This window comes from Rattus norvegicus, chromosome 6, assembly GCF_021556685.1.
Source record: "Rattus norvegicus strain SHRSP/BbbUtx chromosome 6, alternate assembly SHRSP_T2T, whole genome shotgun sequence".
Taxonomy (NCBI): Eukaryota; Metazoa; Chordata; class Mammalia; order Rodentia; family Muridae; genus Rattus; species Rattus norvegicus.
Window position 1 is genome coordinate 13,622,136 of NC_141539.1, and position 20,454 is coordinate 13,642,589.

General features: G+C 49.5%; 1 long non-coding RNA gene across 1 annotated transcript; it reads left to right on the forward strand.

Annotated features, from left to right (window-relative positions):
• The first annotated feature begins 8,451 nt into the window (after window positions 1–8,451).
• LOC120103467 (uncharacterized) lies at window positions 8,452–19,255 on the forward strand. Its single transcript, XR_015622212.1, has 4 exons — window positions 8,452–8,488; window positions 14,647–14,685; window positions 15,873–16,922; window positions 17,977–19,255. It is a non-coding gene; the product is annotated as an uncharacterized LOC120103467 (long non-coding RNA).
• The last annotated feature ends 1,199 nt before the right edge of the window (window positions 19,256–20,454 follow it).

Genomic DNA, 20,454 nt, shown 5'->3' on the forward strand with positions numbered 1-20,454 from the left:
AGAGGGGGACAGTGAGAGAAAACAGATCCTGGTATCTCAGTCTAGATTTCCTTTCCCTTCAAGGTTACCAGTCAGCTTGGATTGGGGTCCCAAGCTCAGTTTACCTACCTTTTGCAGAGTTTCTGTCTTTAAGCATCGTATTGGAGAATTAACACTTCAATATATGGACATGGAGGACAGCTCCACAGCTTCTGTCAGACCGAGGACAGCTCTGGGCAGTGTTCTCTCACCCTCCCTGCCTTGGTGGCATTAATATTGCTGGGGCTATTATCAGCCCTAGGGCCTACAGTCCCCTGTGACCCCCCAGATGACCCACATTTTTATAAATAGTCACTTTAATTGACTCTGCTCACTGGACCATTTTAAGAGGGTGGCTTTCTGCTGGTGAAAGATCCAATAGCTGTAAAGGGGGAGGGGACAAGCCCTGGTTTAGCTCCTACAGGGGGACACTTGGCTCTGGTCACTTACTAATGAGGATGTGGAGAGGGGATGCTGACCGTGTAGCACATAACCTCGGGCAGAGTGGTTCACATCTCTAAGGCAGCCTCAGCAACCCTAATGGCTGCTTCTCCTGCCTCCAGCCTCAGTCCCAGTTCTCAAATCCCGTCTCTTCTGTACTGGACTGGTTATCAGACCCCCGCCTGCCCCTGTGTTTGCCATTAGCCCATCCCGGTTTTACTCAGATATTTCTCATTTCTCTCCCTGAGAATCGCTCGCGTGCTGGGATGGACTGGGGTTCTCTCGTGAAGACCCTGACATCGCCTTGTAAAACGCCCATTTCCCTCTCCACACTCTGACAGTTCTGCGTCTGTCATACCATGATGGTCATCTGAGGTGCGACACTGTAAGGTACTCTGGAGGAGTAGCGTGCCTTTAGCCATAGAGACTACTATTTTTTTAGAAATGCTGTGTGTATTTAAGCAAACTTTTTGAGCCAGTGTTCAGATCTCAGCTGCACATATGACGGAAACAAGGAGAGGATGACAGTATGAGTTCTTGAATCACATGGCTTATTGCGAGGGCAATTTTTACTTAGGTTTATGATCCTTTCAAGCAGATGGCAAACGTGAACAGCTCTCGCAGTGACGCACACGGTAGAGGAATGTAATGGTTAAGCTTGCTCGTCAGCTCAGTGGGATCTGGAACCCACTGGTGGGTCTGTCAGGAGAAAAGATTAAGTGAGGAGAGAAGACCCTGCTTATAGCATGAGGTGCCTTCTGTGGAGTATGGGGTGCCTTCTGTGGAGTATGGGGTGCCTTCTATGGAGTATAGGGTACCTTCTGTGGAGTATGGGGTGCCTTCTGTAGACTATGGGGTGCCTTCTGTGGAGTATTGGGTGCCTTCTGTAGACTATGGGGTACCTTCTGTGGAGTACAGGGTGCCTCCTGTAATCTTCAGTCGCCGTTAACACCTGACTGACCGTGTTGGGGAATCCAGCTACAGGACAGATGTGTTTCTTAGGCTCTCTGGCATCCGGATAGCCCACACTGTAAGCCACTCTAGCAAACCACCCCTCCCCCACTCCCAGCGCTTGGTTCTGTTCCTCTCAAGACTCTTGTCCGACACAGTGAGGTACGTTCGTTATTCATAACATGAGTTGCAAAGTTATTAATCTGATGCTCTCTGAAGCAGGGCTCTGTGAACAGCAAGCTGTAATTAAAGTCTGAACTCTTCATGTGAGGAGCTCTCGGAAAGTGACAGCCTACGCTGTGCAGATTCCCCTGTGGGGGGAAGGTGGAGCTAGGGATGGAAGGAGAGACTTCTGGGTTCGAGTGCCTGCAGTTTGTGGCCTTGACTCTGAGCTCTCAAGTTGTTTGTCAAATTGCTGGGTTTATCTATAGCTTGAATCTGAGTACAACATCTTAATTCATTGGTCACTCAGAAATCATCTCTCTCTCTCTCTCTCTCTCTCTCTCTCTCTCTCTCTCTCTCTGCGCCTGTGTGCATACATGTTTATTTTTTGAGAGAGATAGCATTTCATTCTGTAGACCAGGCTGACCTGGTACTCAGACTCACCTGCCCTTGCCTTCCAAGTGCTGGACTTAAAGGCAGGCATGCGCCACCACTGTCACTGTCAGCTCTGTATTTGAAGTCTTGTGCTGGCCGTTAGCAGGCAGTTCTCCTGTGAGGCCTGGGAAGGTCTGTGTTACACTCTCAAGCGGGGAGGTCACTCCAAGTCTCATACTTGTGGTTGAGAGAAACTTTGAACAGGAGCAGGAAGAGGAGTACACTTCAAGTCCGTGTCTGTAGCTGTGCAAGTGGACTCTTTCAAAGCAAAGGAACATGGAGATGCTATACATGAGCTTTCAGTGGCCTTCTGCACACAAAGATTTGACTTCTCCTGAGTGACACTGAGCAGTCGCCTGTAGTCCATGCTAGCACAGAGTCTGAGGCTCCAGGACCATTGTTCAAAGGGGCCAGAAGAGCTTTCTTAAGATCACAGAGCTTGCCTGAAAGAGAACAGTCATCGGGTCTCTCAGTTGGAGAGTTACTGGTAAGAAATGATAGCTCCATCACTGGACAGTGTTCCAAACATTACCACACGCTCCATAGATCTAAGACGCTCTTAGGTGCTCCCCTCCGAAGACCCAGGTAAACAAGAGCCTGAAACCCTCACAGTGGCAGAATTGCTAAATGTCCTAATGTCTGGGCCTTGCTTTACCACATGGCGTCCTTCAGAAAAGCCTCGGAGTAGTGGTTCTCAACCTTCCTAATGCTGTGACCCTTCAGTGCATTCCTAAGACTGTGGTGACCCCCAATCATAAAACTATTTCATCGCTAATTCATAATTGTAATTTTGCTACTGTTACAAATTATTAATGTAAATGTCTGATATGCAGGTGTTTGATATGCAACCCTCTAACAGGTTAGGATCATATAATCTGAAACATACATCTTTATAATCCAACATTTCCGTAAACTGATCACATATAAAACATTACTAATTTAAATCTCATAAAACTTGAAATTCATGGAATACATTTTTGGAAACATTGCTCTTTAGCTTTTAAGGATCTTTGAAGTAAAAGAGAAGGTGTAATTATTTAAGATAGTTTCTACAAGCCTTTGGAAAGTGCTAGTAGTTAGTAAGTTAATTGGGAGGGTTCAAGTGAGGAAACAACTTTCTGCTCCAGGCTAGATAGTTGAGAACTGAAAGTTGACAGAGGAATTAACAGGAAAACAGCAGATAAGTTTCTTAGTTTGAAAGTTTACAGGAACTTGTGGAACTCAGTGAGGGAAACTTAAAGACCTTCTTCATGGGGGAGAGAAATCTGCTGGGTGTGGGCAATCTGAGAGGGAGTAAACGGCTTTGAGGGGAGATAAATGGGCTCAAACATTGCCCAGGACAAAGTTCAAAGTTCACCTAGATTTGTGTGCATTGCATCAACTCTACTCTTTCTTTCTGGATACATTCTAGAATATTCTGAGGTCTAAGTTGGTATATGAACATGTCGTAATGGCCTAAAACTTATGGAATTGAAAGCCCGTGTGTGTGTGTGTGTGTGTGTGTGTGTGTGTGTGTGTGTGTGTATGTGTTTGCATGTGTGCAATAAGTCAGGTTGCACATTAGACGTCACGATCTGCCACTCTCACCTTATATGTTGAGACCTCTCCACAGAGCTCAGAGCTCATGACTGGCTAGCCTCGCTAACAGGCTTGGCCTGGATGTCCTCTGCCTCTGCCTGCCAAGGGCTGGGGTTGCAGGTGTCTGGGACCATCTGTCACACTTGCCCTGCTTCTACGTGAATTCTAAGGATCAGAATTCTGGTTCTCCCACCTGCAGGACAAGCACTTTCTCTACCGAGCCATCTCCCAGGCCCTTATGTGGGTATAAGGACCCTGCTCACCTTGTCTGACCTTATCCTTGGCCTCGCCTCCCTCCTGTCCATTACAAACCTTCTTTCCTGTTCTGACTCAGGATCTTCACTCCCATCTGCCTCCTAAAAGAAGCTTTTTGGACCGTCATTGACAATGAATTCCTTTAAATCATCTAAGAAAACATGTGTAATCCACTGGGAATCTCAAGGCAGTGAGTCATCGCTCTCCTTGTCCCCCTCAAATTCCCATCTCTTATGTAAGGCTGAGTCACTCTTCACGAGGTCCGTTAGCTGCAGGAAAGAAGCGGAAAGCTCTCAAGATGTGTGCGTGTGCATGTACTCGTGTGTGTGTGTGTGTGTGTGTGTGTGAGTGTGTGTGTGTGTGAGTGTGTGTGAGTGTGTGTGTGTGTGTAGGGGGAGGGATGATGGCTGTAGCTCTGAGGGGCCAGCAGCACAGGACCCACATCCTCCAAGGTCATAATCTCTGCTGTTTCTGCTTCGTTTTCTACACTGGGGGGGCATCTGATTGAATTTGTAAGGTGAACTGACACTGTCAGAGGTAGGCAGAGGGTGTCCCTGCCCCAGTCCCACATGCCCTCTGGGAAGGCTTGGGAGCTGCACCTGTGCTCTCTGCAGGGTTCATAGTGGACAGGACAAGTTCGGGGTCAGCTTGCAGGTCCGAGCCATGGCTAATGCTGGCTTTCTCATAACGATGTGGGGGAATCCAAGAGAATGGAGACCAGAAAGGGCATTCGGGGGAGTAGAATGAGGGAGCCCAGTCCTTGGATGATGAGGTGGTTCACTGGGAGCTGACCGTAAAATTGTCACACAGGCATCAAGCAGATAAAGGGAAAGTCATCCCCAAAGGGGACAGAATGAGACGGAGGCCAGCATGACTAATGGAGTCAGTGTAACATGTCTAGGCTAAAAGAACAGTGCAGGAAAAGAGCTGGTCCCTAGTCATGAGTTCACATCCTTTTCATTGGGTGGGGACAGGGGTGCTGGCTGAGTCCCCAGCAATGAGCCTGTTTCTGTTGGGGAGGTGGCTGCCTTAGATTGCCAACCACCTTTAATGGACACTGTCTTTTTCCTGAGGCCAGGTATGCAGGACTAGCTTCCCAAGAACAGCGTCTCCTGGGAAAAGGGGTGGACAAGTACTCAGGGTTCAATACAGCAGTCCTAGGTCCTTGTCTCAACTGGATACACACCTCCCACGACAAGAGACAACTGTCTATCAGAGGTGACAACCAGCCAAACATTCTGAAGGTCATGGAGCTATCCACTAATCACTACCCTCTTGGGGTCCATGGGCCTTCGAAGGGGCGTCCCCAACATCGCCAGAACGCTTGCCTCGTGGTTTTCTGACTTCATGACCCTCCGTTGAGATGGCCACTGACCCCATGTGCTGGTTAAGCACTTCACAGGTGGGCAAACTGCTGAAGCACCAGAGGTGGGGTTTTTTTATTTTAAAGATTTAGAAAAAACTAAAAATGGCACAACAGCGATTTTCTACACATCAAAGATTACATGTTGAAATGCTAACTTTTAGACACACTGGGTTAGATTAAAATACGGCTTTAAAAGTTAATCTCAACTGTTTCTTTTTACCTCTGGCCCCGCCTCAAGGCCCACAAAATGAAAAAAGGGAAAAAGCCAACAGAAAGATAAATGACACCAACAGAATCGTGGGGACCAAACCTCAGATGGGGGTAAGAGGTTACTGATGTCAGCAACTAGGTAAGGTGGGGTCTAAACCAGGTCTGGGCTGCACTGGATACCTTGACAATGTAGCCAATGACGATAAGGTTCTTCTGGTTTAGGAAGGTTCTTCTAGATTAGGAATCCAGGGACTGTCTTTCTTGTAAGAAGCCGTGTGAGCGCAGAGACACCCACAGACAGAAGTACACTTGGTAGAAGAAATGGAGACTGAGAGATACAGCCACAAGACAAGGAAGGGCATAGATCTACCCCCAGCCTCAGAAGCTAGCAGATGACTTGAGGAGTAGGAAGGCTTCTCCACAGCGTTCAGAGGGAGCATGGCCATACCCATATCTTGATTTCTTTCATGCAGCCTTGATGTGAAATGACTCTATTTTGTTTGGTTCTGTTGTTCTGCTTGTTTGTTTGATTGATTTTTGAGATAGGGTCTGTGTGTACCCCTGGCTGTCCTGGAACTTGCTATGTAGGCCAATCTAGTCTGGAACTGAGATCCGCCTGCCTCTACCTCCCCAGTGCTGGGATTAAAGATGTGCACCAGCACTGCCCGACTAAGTTCTATTGTTTTAAGCTACCCAGTTTGTGGTACTTCATTATAGAAACTTTTGCACTCACTATGAAAAAATACCTTATTAGTGATTTCTATGAATTGTGGAACAATAATTCAGGATGTATTGCATAGGCCGAATTGAGTTAGTGAGGTTTAGAACACAGGTGAACTGTGATCGCAACTCACATGGCTTACGTTGTGTTTCTAGTGGGCAATGCTACTCAAGGGCGAGCAACAATGTGAGATCTGAGGCACTTCAGTTGGCAGAGGGGACTGGAAGGCCAGAGGAAGTCGGGCAATTAACTTCCTTTCCACACAGAAAAGGAATCTTCGCTATCCCCGCCCCCATCACAGCATTCCCCTGACGGGCCTTGTCCAGGGAAGGCTGGGTAAGTAGGTGTCAGACAGCCACAGCCCCCGTTTCCTCGAGCTCTGCTTTCCAAGGCACTGGTTCTAGACTCTAGCTTGTTCTGCTGACTGTCGGCTGCTGTGAACAGTGTCTTGGGGTGGGTTACACAAACAGCTTATCAGTGTGAGAATGCCATGTTAGGATCCAGTTGTTGCTCAAGCTGATTAGGCACAAATCCACCTTCTGTACTCTCGTGGGTACGACAAGCATCCCACGGAGACATTCCCTGTGAGTCCTTAGCTTACAGACTTCAAGGAGCCGGGATCTCTTCTGGAGAAAGGAGTTTACATCAAAGCGGGTTCTGGTGGCCATGGGTCCTGATCCCCTCTCTCTCCTCTGACTGGGAATCAGAGAGCCTGTCTACAGGCTGTGCTATGAAACTTCTCCAGTTCCCAGAGAGATAATAAGAAAGACCCATAGCTCTGCCACATAGGCCCTGATTTCTGCTCTTCAGAGCCTCTGCATGGACGTGTTTGTGGCAGGTGCTGGGGCCATGCTATGGTCTCTCTACTCACTGCATAGGTGCCTTTCATAATAAATCCCACGTCCTAAGAATCCATCTGTGTCTCTCTGGAACCCATAGTCCAGACCTTTCCATTGTCTCCAGGGTTGGTGGGTGGAGTGAAATGTGGGGAAGAGAGAAGCCACCTGGCCTAGCCAAACCTAGTTCCCTGGTTCATGTTTTCCTTGACTGGAGTTAGGATTCAATCAACCAACTGGAGTCGGTAGTCCGGTCAAGCGGGGTGATGGCTGTCCACCCAAGCCAGGGGACTGAAGGTCAGTCACAGAATATGGAAATGGGGACGAGGTCTCCTTGGAAGCTTGCCATCCTGGAAGGGCCTATGTGTTTTCAGAGGTGAGAGTTCAAGAGGTAGAGATCTGATGGGGGATCCTACCCACTTTGAAGGGGGCCTTCTGATAAGGAGGGATATAGACCAGTCTGATACGGTAATTCTTCCAGGATCCAAGGGACCACAGAGGTGATCTTGGTCACAGAGGAAACCACTCTCCAGAAGTTCAGTCAGTTTCCTGTATAACAGCAGGACCCGCTGTCACTGCCGCTGTTAAGTCTGGTGACTTTCCTAATACTGCCACAGGTATAGCTCAGCTCACAAACCGTTCCCTGCATGAACTGCCTGGCCTCTCTGCTTCTGAGATTCTGTCCCTGAGGAGTTGGTCCTGGCTACAATTTCAGCTCACTGCAGGAGTTAGACAGGAGAACATTTTCTGCAGAGTTCTTGAGCGCTGTGAGGCTGCATGGGAGCACACGGTAGTGTAGCTGCTTCATGACCCCTGGAGATGGTGCAAGCTCTGGCCGTCTTCCTCTCTGGGCATGTGTTTGTGAGGACGCTGACTTCCTGGGACAGTGAGCTGGTGGCAGAGTGAGTGAGTGAGGCTCTAGCTCCTGAACCAGTGTAGAGTGTAAAGGGGAGGGGTCCCTGCATATGTGGCAGTGTGTGCCCATGTTCCAATAGACTTGGACGTCTGCCTACAGAGCTGAATTTTCTCCCTGGGCCCAGCTTTGGTTCTCAGGCCTCCTTAGCTTTCTCCCCCTTGTCTGTTCCTTATCTCTGGCTCTGGTGTTTAAAGAAATAAAAGAGTCATATTGAACAGTCGAGGGTGTTCCGAGCCCAGAGAGCAGTAAGCGTACAGCAGGGGATGGCGCCACCTCCACCCCTCTGGGGCTGACTTCACAGCCTGCAGCGGGTCAGAGCCAGAGGGGTTCTTGGAGACTATCATGCGGCCACAGGCTTTGCCGGGCCCCCCACCCAGCCACCTCAGCCTCAGCTTGGGGAACTGAGATTAGTTGTTTTGATAGGTGGGGGTGGTGATAGAGATGAGATTTCTCACCCCTCCCCCAGCTTCCCCCACCAGTGTTTACTTTAAATAGGAAACGGAAGGACAGGGTTTCACTTGGTCAGAAGAAAACCTGCTGCTTGCTCTGAAAGACCCTTCCCAGTAGGCAGTAGAATCAGCACTCCTGGGCGTTCTGGGGTGAGAGAGTACTCCCTGTCCCTCGCCCAAACTCCAGAGGGACCCAAACCACTGGCTCTTTTGTATCTTGGCTGTATTCCAGTTCCCATGAGGACTAACCAGAAGAAATTGACTTCTGCCCGGGCAGTGGGGAAGTAGCTGGGCCTGGGTAGGTGGGATAGCACAGGGCTGCTGACAGCTCTCCGGGCTGAGTTCACAGACCAGCCTGCCCCTGTAGGCTCAGGTGTGCACCTAGGAGGGGCCCATCTGGGGACAGATGTTTTCTTTCTGTTGTTCCAGCCCCATGGCTTTTATAATTAGTCCTAGAAAAACATTTATTTTCCTTACTTCAGTTCTTTGAAAAAAATCAAGATTGGCTTAAACACAAAGTCATCATTTGGGTCTTTTGAAGGTAGAAAAAAAAGGGAGGGGGAGGGAGGGAGGGAGGGAGGGGGAGAGAGAGAGAGAGAGAGAGAGAGATGACCTTTTGAGAATAATGCTTCATTTCCACAATCGGCCTCCCACCCCCATAGTTCCCAGCTCCTCTTGCTTAGGGGAATGAGATTAAAGCTGAAGATAACAGCCCTGTGTTTCAAGGCATTTCCCCAAGGGCCCAACTGCTTGCAAGGCCTCTGAGGAAACCTTGGCCAACCTCCTGGCTCCAGCAGCTGGCCTCAAAACCAAGGCTGCCGGTCCTGTCCCGGAAGCCTGTGAGTCCCCAAGACGGCAAGAGGCTGCACTCTGTGCAGATCACCCTGTGGCTTAAAGGCCTGGCTGCAGCCCTGGGCCTGCCTCAGCCACACTAGAAGCTAGTGTAAATGAGCACATTTGCCTCGTGCAGACTTCGTTTTTTTCCTGAGGAATTGTATTCTCCTGGGGGCGTTAGCAATCAAAAGTCATTGCCCCTATGGGGGGTGTGTGTGTGTGGGGAGGGGTACAACTCTTCCCCACCTGAAATTTGATAATTAATTGGTGGCTGCTGTCCTCTAGGTTTTAGCCATCCCATGGTGTTAGAGGTTTTAGCCAAATGTTAACTCCTTTGGCCCCAAGGTAGAGGGCAGTGGCTCTCCTAACAGCATTTTACTCTACAAGGCCCCAGGGGTAGTTTGCACAGAAGCTCCTGTAGGTTTCATCAGCAGAGAAAACAATTGTCAGAGGTGTATTAGGTACAGTTCAGGTCTGGGGGAAAAGAGGGAGTCTCAGTCTAGACAAAGGGCAGGTTGGAGAACATTAGTCCGGAAGCCTCAGGACCGGAGATCTTGACAAAAGGGCAGCCAGAGTGGAATGTGTGGCTCTACCAAGGCCACGTGTCAAGGTGTGGGACAGAGGGAGCCAGACACCTCATCAGACACGGGATCACCGTGGCAGGAGAACAGGTAGGCCCCAGGCTGTTCCAACTGAGCTGAAGCAGTTAGGAGAGCAACTGTTTACCAGGGCTGGCCCACCCCTCCAGTTCAGTGTATTCCTCAGTTTCTACTGCGGTGGCAGAAGACGGGGATTCTGACGTACAGGGGAAGAAGACACCCACAGGGACTGTGCAAATAGCACAAGGCGGCACCCACTTCAGAAGGAGGGACTGTTATGGGACCACCAGCTAAGCCTCACCAGCTGAGTTCTGTCTTGGGCCACAGAGGCAGGTTTACTGCCAAAAACCAGCCTATTCCCAGTTGGCCAGGCTGGTCTGCCTCCTGGGGAGATCTAGAAAGTTCTTGGCAGACTGAGGCTGCCTTGGGAGATGGTGGCTGGCCCTTTCCCTCTTGCTTGTGTTCGGGATTAACATGTAGCCCTTGAACCCTTTTCATTTTTCTACTGAGATGGAAACTTGGCCGGGGACCAAGCCTGGATGTGTTTGCAGAATGGCTGGGCTCAGGCCCAGCGCATAGTAATCATGGTCGTATTCGAGATGCTGGCTCATTGGGCATTAGAACTTCGGGACAGGGTTACCAGGCAGAGAGAGACTGAAGAGAGGGCTCCCACCCTTGTCTTTCTGTTCCTTGGTTTTCCTGTTAAAATGGTGGGATCAGCTTGTAGGCCCTGGCTGGCCTGAGAGTCTAGACAGCTTGAGACTGTGACCTTCCGTGCACACAGGTCAGTGAGGTGGGAGGCTCCAGGACTGCCTCATCAGCCTGAATATGTCCTCACAGGACACACAAGGCCAGGCAGGGAGCCTGAGCCACCACAGAATGGTTAGGATGCCTCTATCCTACAAAGGGGAGTTCTGGATGTAAGGCAACAGAGTGGGGTGGAAATGTTTTGAGAAAGGTCTAAGTGGAAGGGTGGCCAAGACCACCTTCACGGGCTGCCTTATGGGTGAGGGCAAGGCTGCCCCTGTTCGCCATCAGCCCCAGGCTGGGGCTGCCCCTGTTTCACCTTATCCACACTTTAGGTTTGAATGAAAAATAAAAATAAAAAGGAAAGGACATGACTGGCCCAGATATGGTGGAGGAGAAAGTTTACTGTAGATGTGATGGGAGACAAAGGCAGAGGCAGTGACATCTGAGAAAGAATGTGAACAGACTGAGCTAGGCAAAGTGAGGAGAGGGGAGCAGGGGAGCAGGGGAGTGAGAGGGGAGAGGGAGGGAGAAGAGGGTAGGAAGGGAGAGGAATAGGGAGAGCAGGGAGAGGCTAAGGACAGGGGAGATAAATTGCTGACTAAGAGGGGTAGCCTGGACCAAGAGCCTAGCCAAGAAAGTAGATGAAGAAAGACCAGGTAACCGCAATGGTTGGATTATCTACCGAAGGGCAGCTGGAAAAGGGCAGCTCGGTGCCTGAACTGGAGAAGTTTAGGGTGGGGGCAGGGTGTGCGGCTAGAGGTGCCTGCTGTACCTGAGTGTGCAGGATGCTGGAGGCCAGGTCTGCTTTGATATATCAAACAGGTGACTCAGCTTGTTTGTCCCAGGAGTGAGTCCAAACAAGGTTGACGTTACCCCCACCTCCACCCAGTCAGCCTGGGGGTTTCCCTTCCTCTCCCACCCTGCTCTCCATGTGTCTTTCACTGTCTCCCCCAGCAGCTTACCACTTCTCCTCATGCTTGTTAGGCTTTGTAAAGCGTTACAACTGCAGCGGGGTGGGGAGTAACTGGCGGGCGCTGCCAAGATGTCCCCCCACCCTCCAACTCCACGACCAATCACGCCGCGCAACAGCCTAGTACAAATAAGATTTATTGGGAAAGGGAGGGGAGCGGGGAACCGGAATAGGATAGAGACAGAGAAAGGGAGGGGACTTGGGGTAACAAGCATCATCTTATACGCCTGGCTCGCACCTGGCGGCAGATGATGACGTAAGCTGTTGCTAGGTAGCTGTTGGGCGGAGCCTAGCGGAATGGTAGGCCAACATCTGTGGTTCTTCAGAGACTTAGCAGAGAAAGGATGGCTTGGGAGGCAGGCAGACTTGCCTCTTTCAGCATCAGGCTTCTCTAATGTTGGAACAAGGGACAGCTCACCACAGTGCTCTGGAAAGATGGATTAGGAGCCTTCTCCCTTCAAAGCATGCTTGGGTTTGGTCAGAATGTTCTTTTTAAAGTTATTAATTAATTAATTAACATCCCGACTGCAGTTTCCCCTTCCTCCTCTCCTTCCAGCCCCCCTCCCCGACTCCGCCTCCATTTCTTCTCAGAAAAGAGCAGGCCTCCTGTGTCTTGTGGATATCAACCAGCCTTGGCATATCAAGTTGCATTAAGATTAGGGGCATCCTCTGCTATTGAGGCTAGCCGAGGAAGCCCTCTAGGAGGAAAGGGTCCCAGAGGCAGACACCAGAGTCAGAGACAGCCTCTGTTCCTGTCAGGAGTCCCACATGTTCAGAATGTTCTGACACTCAGATATTTGAAATACACAGGGTTGGACCAGTGTGGTCTGGGAGCTACCGCTGGGCCCGTAAACTCTCAGGAGGTCCAGCTCTGCAGAGAAGACACGGAACGAGACCATTTTCATCCTCACAGCACCAATAATGTGATTTGCAGGGGCACTTGGGAGCTGTAAATACAACACATGTGCTCAGAGGAGCAATTCGTCTCACCCCTGCAATGCAAACACCTTGTACACACAACTCACTGCAGAGAGGGATGCTAGGATTCTTCCTCAGCGGCTTTTCAGGCCTCTGGGTTTCTATTACTGGTTTTTCCAACTCCACGTGTGGCCTTTCTTGTCCCCTCAGCTGCACTTAGCAGAAACAAGGGATTCAAACACCACTGTGCCTGAGGAAGAAGGGAATGGGAACACAGAAGTAGAGAGACATTTTGCTACTTGTTGAGACCTAAATAAAAGTAGTTTACAGGCTTGCACTGTAAAGTCGAGACAGAGAGAAGAGGGCATGTTAAATATTGGCCAACAGCTCGGGAGGCTGTAGGGGGGACTGGGAAAATCACTTGGTCCTCAAGGGAGCCATGAGTGTCACAGCCGAGGAGAAGACCCTGACTCTGAATATCTTGGCTTGCAGGACCTAGGCCTTGAGACGGGGGAGAACTGAGGCTTCCGTCAGGGGCAGGGGATCAGTTTCACATGGAACTTCTCGGGTTTCTTGAAATTGCCTCGAAAAGAAGCCTGCTGCCAGGTGCCAGGTTGTGAGTAACACCTGGGAGGCAGAGGCGGGCAGATCTCTGAGTTCCAGGCCAGCCAGAGCTACACAGGGAAATCCTGTTTCTGGGAGGAGGGGGAGGGGGAAGAGTGAGAAATTCATGTATATGATCATATGTGAAGTTCACTAAGGTTGTTGGACCACGACAATGGCCTCAGACTTGGTGGCTTACGGCAGCAGAAGTTAGTAAACCATAGTACCTAAGCAACCCGACTCAAAAATAGTTAGATGTGGTAGTGCACACCGCCAGTCCTTGTAGTCAGGGGACAGGAGCAGAGGGTCCAGATGGAGGCCAGCCTGGGCTGTGAAACCGTGTGTGTGTGTGTATGTATGTGTGTGTATGCGTGTGTATCTCCGTGTGTGTGCGTGTGTGTGCATGTGTGTGTGTATCTCTGTGTGTGTGTGCATGTGTGTGTGTATCTCTGTGTGTGTGTATGTGTGTGTATCTGTGTGTGTGTGTGTGTGTGTGTGTGTGTGTTAGAAGGGAGGGACTATATGTGCTCTGTGAGTAGAGGCACTTCTGTGTAGGCATGAGGATCTGAGTTTAATCTCCAGATCTCAAGAGATAGGACAATTCCTGATGTTGTCTTCAGATTTCCCATTGTGTCACATGTGTTTACCTTCTGTCTTAGTTAGGGTTTCCATTGCTGTGAGCAGACACATGACCAAGGCAACTATTATAAAAGACAACATTTAATTGGGGCTGGCTTACAGGTTCAGAGGTTCTGTCCATTATCATCAAGGCAGGAGCACAGTAGTGTCTAGGCAGGCATGATGCAGGAGGAGCTGAGAGTTCTACATCTTCTGAAGGCAAACAGGAGAAGACTAGCTTCCAGGCAGCTGGGACAAGGGTATTAAAGCCCACACCCACAGTGACACACCTACCCCAACAAGGCCACACCTCCTAATAGTGCCACTCCCTGGGCCAAGCATATTCAAACCATCACACTTGAGCACGCATGCACACACAGAGACACAGTCACAACACACACACACATAGACACCCTCACACATACACACACACACACACACAGTCAAACACAATACACATACATATACACACATGCATATACACACATATACACACATATTCACATACAAACATATGTGCATACATGCATACACATATACACACACTGAAACACATATATACACATGCATATACACACATACAATCATATACATGCAAATGCACATATACACACATTTACACAGGTATACCCACATGCATACACACATACATACATGTACATATGCACACATGCACACACATACATATGCACATACACACATATATATATATACATATACACATATATGCATGCACACACACATGCACAGATGTACACACACATGCATGTATGAGTTTGTATGTATACTTGAGCACAGATCAGAAGAGGCACCATATTGTCTGGGACTAGAGCTACAGGTGGTTATGAGCCACCCTACATGCATGCTGGAAACCAAACTGTGGTCCCCTGAAAGGACAGTCAGTGCCTTTAACCCCTGCACTGTCTCTGCTGCCCCACATTTGATTCTTAAAGTTAACATTTGTCACAGGCATTCTTTCTTTTTCTCTTTTCTCTTTTGTAAACTTCTCTTTAAAGGTTGTTTGCACTCCATCCAGCGGAGAGGACACAATTCAGGTAACCATCTCCCCACTCTAATGCATTCAACCTTAACTTTTAAGTTGTGTTGTGAGGATTCGTGTGTATGCACAAAGGCCTTCCCACAGTTTTGAATTCTTGCCATACTTTCCCGGGGGTAAAATTACTGTGGATGAGAACAAACGTTTTTATAGTCTTCACTATCTGTCACCATATCATTCTCCTTGAGCATTGCAAGGAGGGATGCAGGCCCTGGCAGCACACCCGGCCGGCTAGTTCATCAGGCTTCCCTGGGGGTGTGTCGGCTCGAACACTTCTTCCTGTTTAGCTCTGCGTTTGTCAGTGATTAACAAGCTGGGACAATTTTCTGTGAATCTGTCTACAGATTGTAATTTGTTTTATGTAAATTGCTTCATCATTCCTGCCCCTGTTTATAAAAAGCCTGTGGGCTTGTAATTGTCAGCTCGCATGATGTCCTACCTGAAAACACTTTAGAAAGGAGATAACATACAAACACATATATGCACGCATATACAACATATGTAGACATACACATGTACATATATGTATATGTGCACACACACGAAGATGTTCTACTTAAAATGTTCTGAATATTTGGCCCCCCTTTTCTTCTTTTTTTCTTTTTTTTTTCAGAGCTGGGGACCGAACCCAGGGCCTTGCGCTTGCTAGGCAAGTGCTCTACCACTGAGCTAAATCCCCAACCCCTGGCCCCCCTTTTCTTGAGACACGGTTTCTCTGTGTAGCACTGGCTGTCCTGAAACTTGCACCATGGACTGTGCTGACCTTGAATTCAGCCTCTGCCTCCCCAGTGCTGGGATTAAACCTGTGCTACCACCTCCTGCCTTGCCTTTCTAGATTCCTTCTTTCTCCTGCTTTGTCTTGAGACAGGATCTATCATGTACCTGAGGCTAGCCTCGAACCGTCTCAGTAGCTGAAGAAGACCTGAGTGATTCTGGTCCCTCTGCTTCTATCTCTTGAGTGCAGAGATTATGTGTACTGCCAAGCCCTACTTGCAGTCTGAGTTCTCAAATCCAGAGCGTTGTGCGTGCTAGGCAGACCCTCTACCAGCTGAGCCACACTCCAGCTCCGGCCATTTCCCTTTTTAAATACAAAGACTTAGCATTGCTTTGTAGTCAAACCTGCTGCTCTTCCCTCCTGACTTAATCATCCACTCCTAAGTATAATAAATGTTCTTTCTGTTGAAGGCACGAGACTTTCTCGGCTCCACTTGGCTTTTAAAAAGCATGGAACTCTAGTTCATGAAGGATGTCTCTGTAAAAACTGCCTTGGCTTGAGGAAGAGGCCATCCACAAACCCCTGTCTCCGAGACGAGACGGGAACTGCTGTGTATCCCAGACTGGCTTCAACCTTGCAATCCTGTGTCACCTCCCAGGCACCGCCAGGTTGCACCGCCACACCTGGCTAAGGTGTAAGTTTCCCAAACTCTGGAGTTTCACCAGCCTGGATCCCTTGTTTGCTTTGAGGACTTGGCCCAAACATGATCGTGTGCATCAACTACATGCCTAAGAAACAGATAACACAGACCTGGAAGACGTATCCCAAACCATGTAGGCCTCACCTTTCTCTAGGATAATGGAAACAGTTGTGGTAAAGGTGGGAGTCAGAGTTGGGTCTGAACTCTGGCTGTGTGTGACCCTCTGCCAATGTGTCAGACCATGCCTGACCAACAGCTTTGTGGGGAAAGTATGAAGCATGCGAAGAACATCCCCCAACAGTACTTTCTCTGCTCTGAACCGCTTGGGGGCCCTCGGACAAGCCTTGTGAGCAAAGGTTGCTCTGAACCCCCTTCCCTACAGATCGGAGAGGCTCCCACACAACAGTGCAGTGTCTACAGGGCCGAGGAGGCCAAGGACCAGCAAAGCTGAACAGCAGAGAACTGAAGGCTCTCAACCTTCCTACTGCTTCAGCCATTTAACATAATTCCTCATGTTGTGGTGACCCCCAACCATAACATTATTTCTGTTACTACTCATAACTGTAATTTTGCCACTGTAGTGAGTAATAAGGCAAATACCTGATATGCGGGATATCTGGTATGGCAACCCCTGTAGAAGGGATATTTGACCCCGGAAAGGGTGGTGACTCAGAGGTTGAGAACCATTCCACTGTCCCTGTGTTTGTCTGCCGCCTCAGCTCTTCAGCCTCCTGTGTGTAAAACGCAGCTAGTTCTCCTGCTTAAGGGTTCTTTGATGATTAAATGAAAGGCTCCACAAAGGTCATGGAAAACTCCAGAGGTAAGGGAGAGGAAGGTCCTGGCCTGCTTGCCCTGTTCCTCCCTCCACTGGGGACACAGTTGAAGCTTCTGTGCAAATTCAGAGAGGCTCCCACTTCCCACGGTCTGCTCCTCAGGAAAACCACACAGAAACTCTGTAAAGGCCCCTTGTGCCCATGGCTTGCCCATCAGGAAGCCTGGGGCTTGGCTGAGGCCCCAGGAAGCTGAGCCTGGAGGTGGCCCACACCTCAAATGCAGCTGGCCTAGTTTGGGGCAGCTTCTGATGTCTGATCAGAGAGTCTCAGGTTATTCAGGTGTCCCCATGGCACAGATGTGAAAGTCAAGGCAGAAAGCCAGTTAGCAGAGTGGTAGCATTTCAGCTGGGGGTCCTGGCTTTTAGTCCAGAGTCGCCATAGCAGCATCCCCTTGGGAAACGATCTCTGGTCCTTCTACAGAATTCTTCTCTACTGCTCGGTGTCGGTGGATTAGAGCGTTTGGCAAGCATGGCGTAGCAGGGGTGCCTCCACAGTTAGGAGGGTGTTTCCTGAGGCTAAGACTCTGCAGGGAGGGGAAGGAGCGCATGAAAGAAGCAGCTTGGTTGTTTGGGAGCAGCTGGGAGACTACGTGGGCAGTGGCCTCCAGCTGGCCCAGGTGCGTGCGTGGGGCGTGGGTGGAGCCACGTGACATCACTAAGCCACCCGGACAACTCGGCCTTTGAAACTAAAGTTTCTCTCTCTTCTAACTTGAAAAGAAAAGGAAACCAGAAACCACCCTGCTCCCTCCAAGGTCTGAGAAGCTGGCCCTCAATCCCGGTTGCACAGCACAATGCCTTAGGCTGTTTCTGCAAGCCTTTGAGGGATGACATGAGGACCTGGTGAATTGAGGACCCATAGGTGTGTGGTGGGGGAGGGGGCAGCAGCGTTTCTGAACACTTCTCTGAGCAGCCCCGAGACCCTCCAGGGTGGAGACCATGTATAATCTCCTCTCATGCTGCCCAGGCTTCCTTCCCGGGGAGGCTTCCAGGAGCGTTTCAGCTCCTCCAGCTTTCCTCATTAATCTTATCTGCTGTCTCACAGGTGCTGTCCTGGGTCCTCTGAGGAGTATTTTCTGAATATGAAGTGTCTGCTTTCTTCAAAGCTTGTCAGCTAGAGGCCCTGCTAGGGCCCTCCAACCCAGTGGCGAATCGCCTGTGACTGACTGTTTCTGTTCTCAGAGCCACGTGCATCACCTGACCAGGGTGAAGGGGTGGAAGGCAGACAGTACGCCTCTCTTGCGCTTCCCCTCCCAGTCCCCTGGCTTGCCTGGAGACTTCTGAGACACCCGTAAAGGAGAATTCATTGCCCCACCCAGTCGCACACACATTTTGTTCTGACCCAGTGGTGGTAGAGGAGACTGAATTTAAAAATATCCATTTTTATGGTGAGGATCAGTGAAGCACCATGAAGTCGATGTCATCTATAAAGTCACAGTGCAGTGGAAATTTCTGGTTTCTTTGGAGACTCAGTTGTGTCATGTGATGTTTTTCTGGAAACTGACTTTTGAGAGGATGTTTTGCTGAGAACAGACATGTGGCGGTTTTCTGGAGGCTGCCTGGTGAGAAGGCACGAGATGTTTTGCTTGAGAAGACTCGTGGTGTTTGGAAAGACTATACGTATAACCCAACAGACAGTGGGCAGGCGCTGTGTGGGTTGGTTCACCTTGCTGTTTCTGTTGATGCTCGTTTGTCCTGATGTCAGAGAGAGAAATGCACCAAGGAACTTCTGGAGGTGTTTTGGCTGCTTCTTGCTGCTTCCGAGACTTGTGCTTATCTGCAGAGCCTCGTGGTTTCTTCTGGATCGAGCTGCTACTGCTGCTGATTCCTCTGGACAATGAAGATTGGAACTGCCCCCAAAGAACTACTTCTAAATAGGTCCACATCCCCCTTGTCCTGTTAACCAACCATCTTCCCCTACCTTTGATCGGCGGGCTACAAGGGAGGGGAAGTATTTAAGAACCCTTATTAAAGTAGGTTTTGAAAAATATAAGCCTACATCGTAGAATGTGGAAGTGGCCTGGACTCCCTTCTTCAAAACACAGTACATGCTAGCACTAAGGACATCCCTAGAGCAGGCAGGACTTGGCTCAAAACCTCGACTGATCAGAAGATGGGCCATGGATGAAGGCCTACTTGGTTTTGAGTTCTTGGGAGAAGAGTATGATGGGATATTGATTTGCTGAGATGCTAAGATAACAGCCACCAGCTCCAGAGTCACTGGGACAAAACGTTATGTCGAATAGGGAAGTATTTAACCACGGTTACATCTCTTTCAGTCTTCCTGGAGGAAGAGGGTCAAGCTAGTAGGATAACAGGGGCAGGTGTGTGTGTGTGTGTGTGTGTGTGTGTGTGTGTGTGTGTGTGTGTGTGTAGTGTGTACATGTGCACCATAATCCTCTCACTGGAGCGCAATGGGCCCGAGTTTCACACCGGAGCCAGAAATTCTGTATCGAAGGATGTGCTAGCGAGAAGCAAACAGAAAGACCATGGAGGTGAATGTAAGCTTGCTTGTCATTTTACCTACAGTTATGTTTGCTAGGCCCTCACCTCCATCTACGGCATCAAGGGGAAGGCGTGTGGGGCCAGCAAAGAAATATTTCCCAAGAATCACAGGCAGTCTAGCTTACCTCATTGGATCTCCATGGATACCAGGAATCTCGAGTAGCACCCTCCATCCACATGTGTGGATGGAGGGGCAAAAAGATCGCTTAACCTGTTCAAGGTCACAAAACAAAGAAACAGCAAAGCAGAGATTTGAGCATAGGCTTGCCTGACCCTGCTGCCTCACCCTAGTGGCAGCCCTCTCCTCACTGATGCTGCAGAGATGTCCCCAAGTGTTGCAAAGAGCTGACCCTCAGCTGCTACCACTCAATGGTACCTTGTGTGACTTGGATCACAGAGGTTCAGCCAGAAAGGAGCATAGTCCTTACTACCCATCTCTGTTTTCTCTCAGCTTACTTTGGTCTCAGTTCCTGGTAACTGCTAAGGCACAACAAGAAAATGGCAGGGAAAGGGGATGTGGGCCTGAACTGGAAGGGTATCCACTCGTTCTGTGGAAACCAGACCTTGGTTAGAGATTCTGGGCACAAAAGAGGCGTTGGGATATTTTCCCTCTACAAACTTCAAATACCTCATAATTCTGGGGGGTCCTCATGCAGCTCATAGGGAAAGACCCTTAGTGGGCTTCATGAAAGGCTCAGTTGTGGGAGGGAAGGCAAGGGGTTTGAGCTAACAAGGACCCAGAAGTGACAGTGGTGCCCCTGAATCATGGAGGAGGGCCACAGGCAATCGCTGTGAGGCAGAGGACCAAGGAGCCTCTGACCTCACCTACTTGTGCTAACCTGGTTTCCTGCCTCTGGAAAGCTCTCTGGCTCCTCTTGGTGCTCTGAGTAATCACAGGGCTGTGATGTCCCTAGTATGGAACTTGTCACCGCTCTCTGTAACCCCACTTGGTGTCCATCTTCCCCTCTGCACTCTAAGTTCAGCACAGGCCAAATATCTCTCTCTCTCTCTCTCTCTC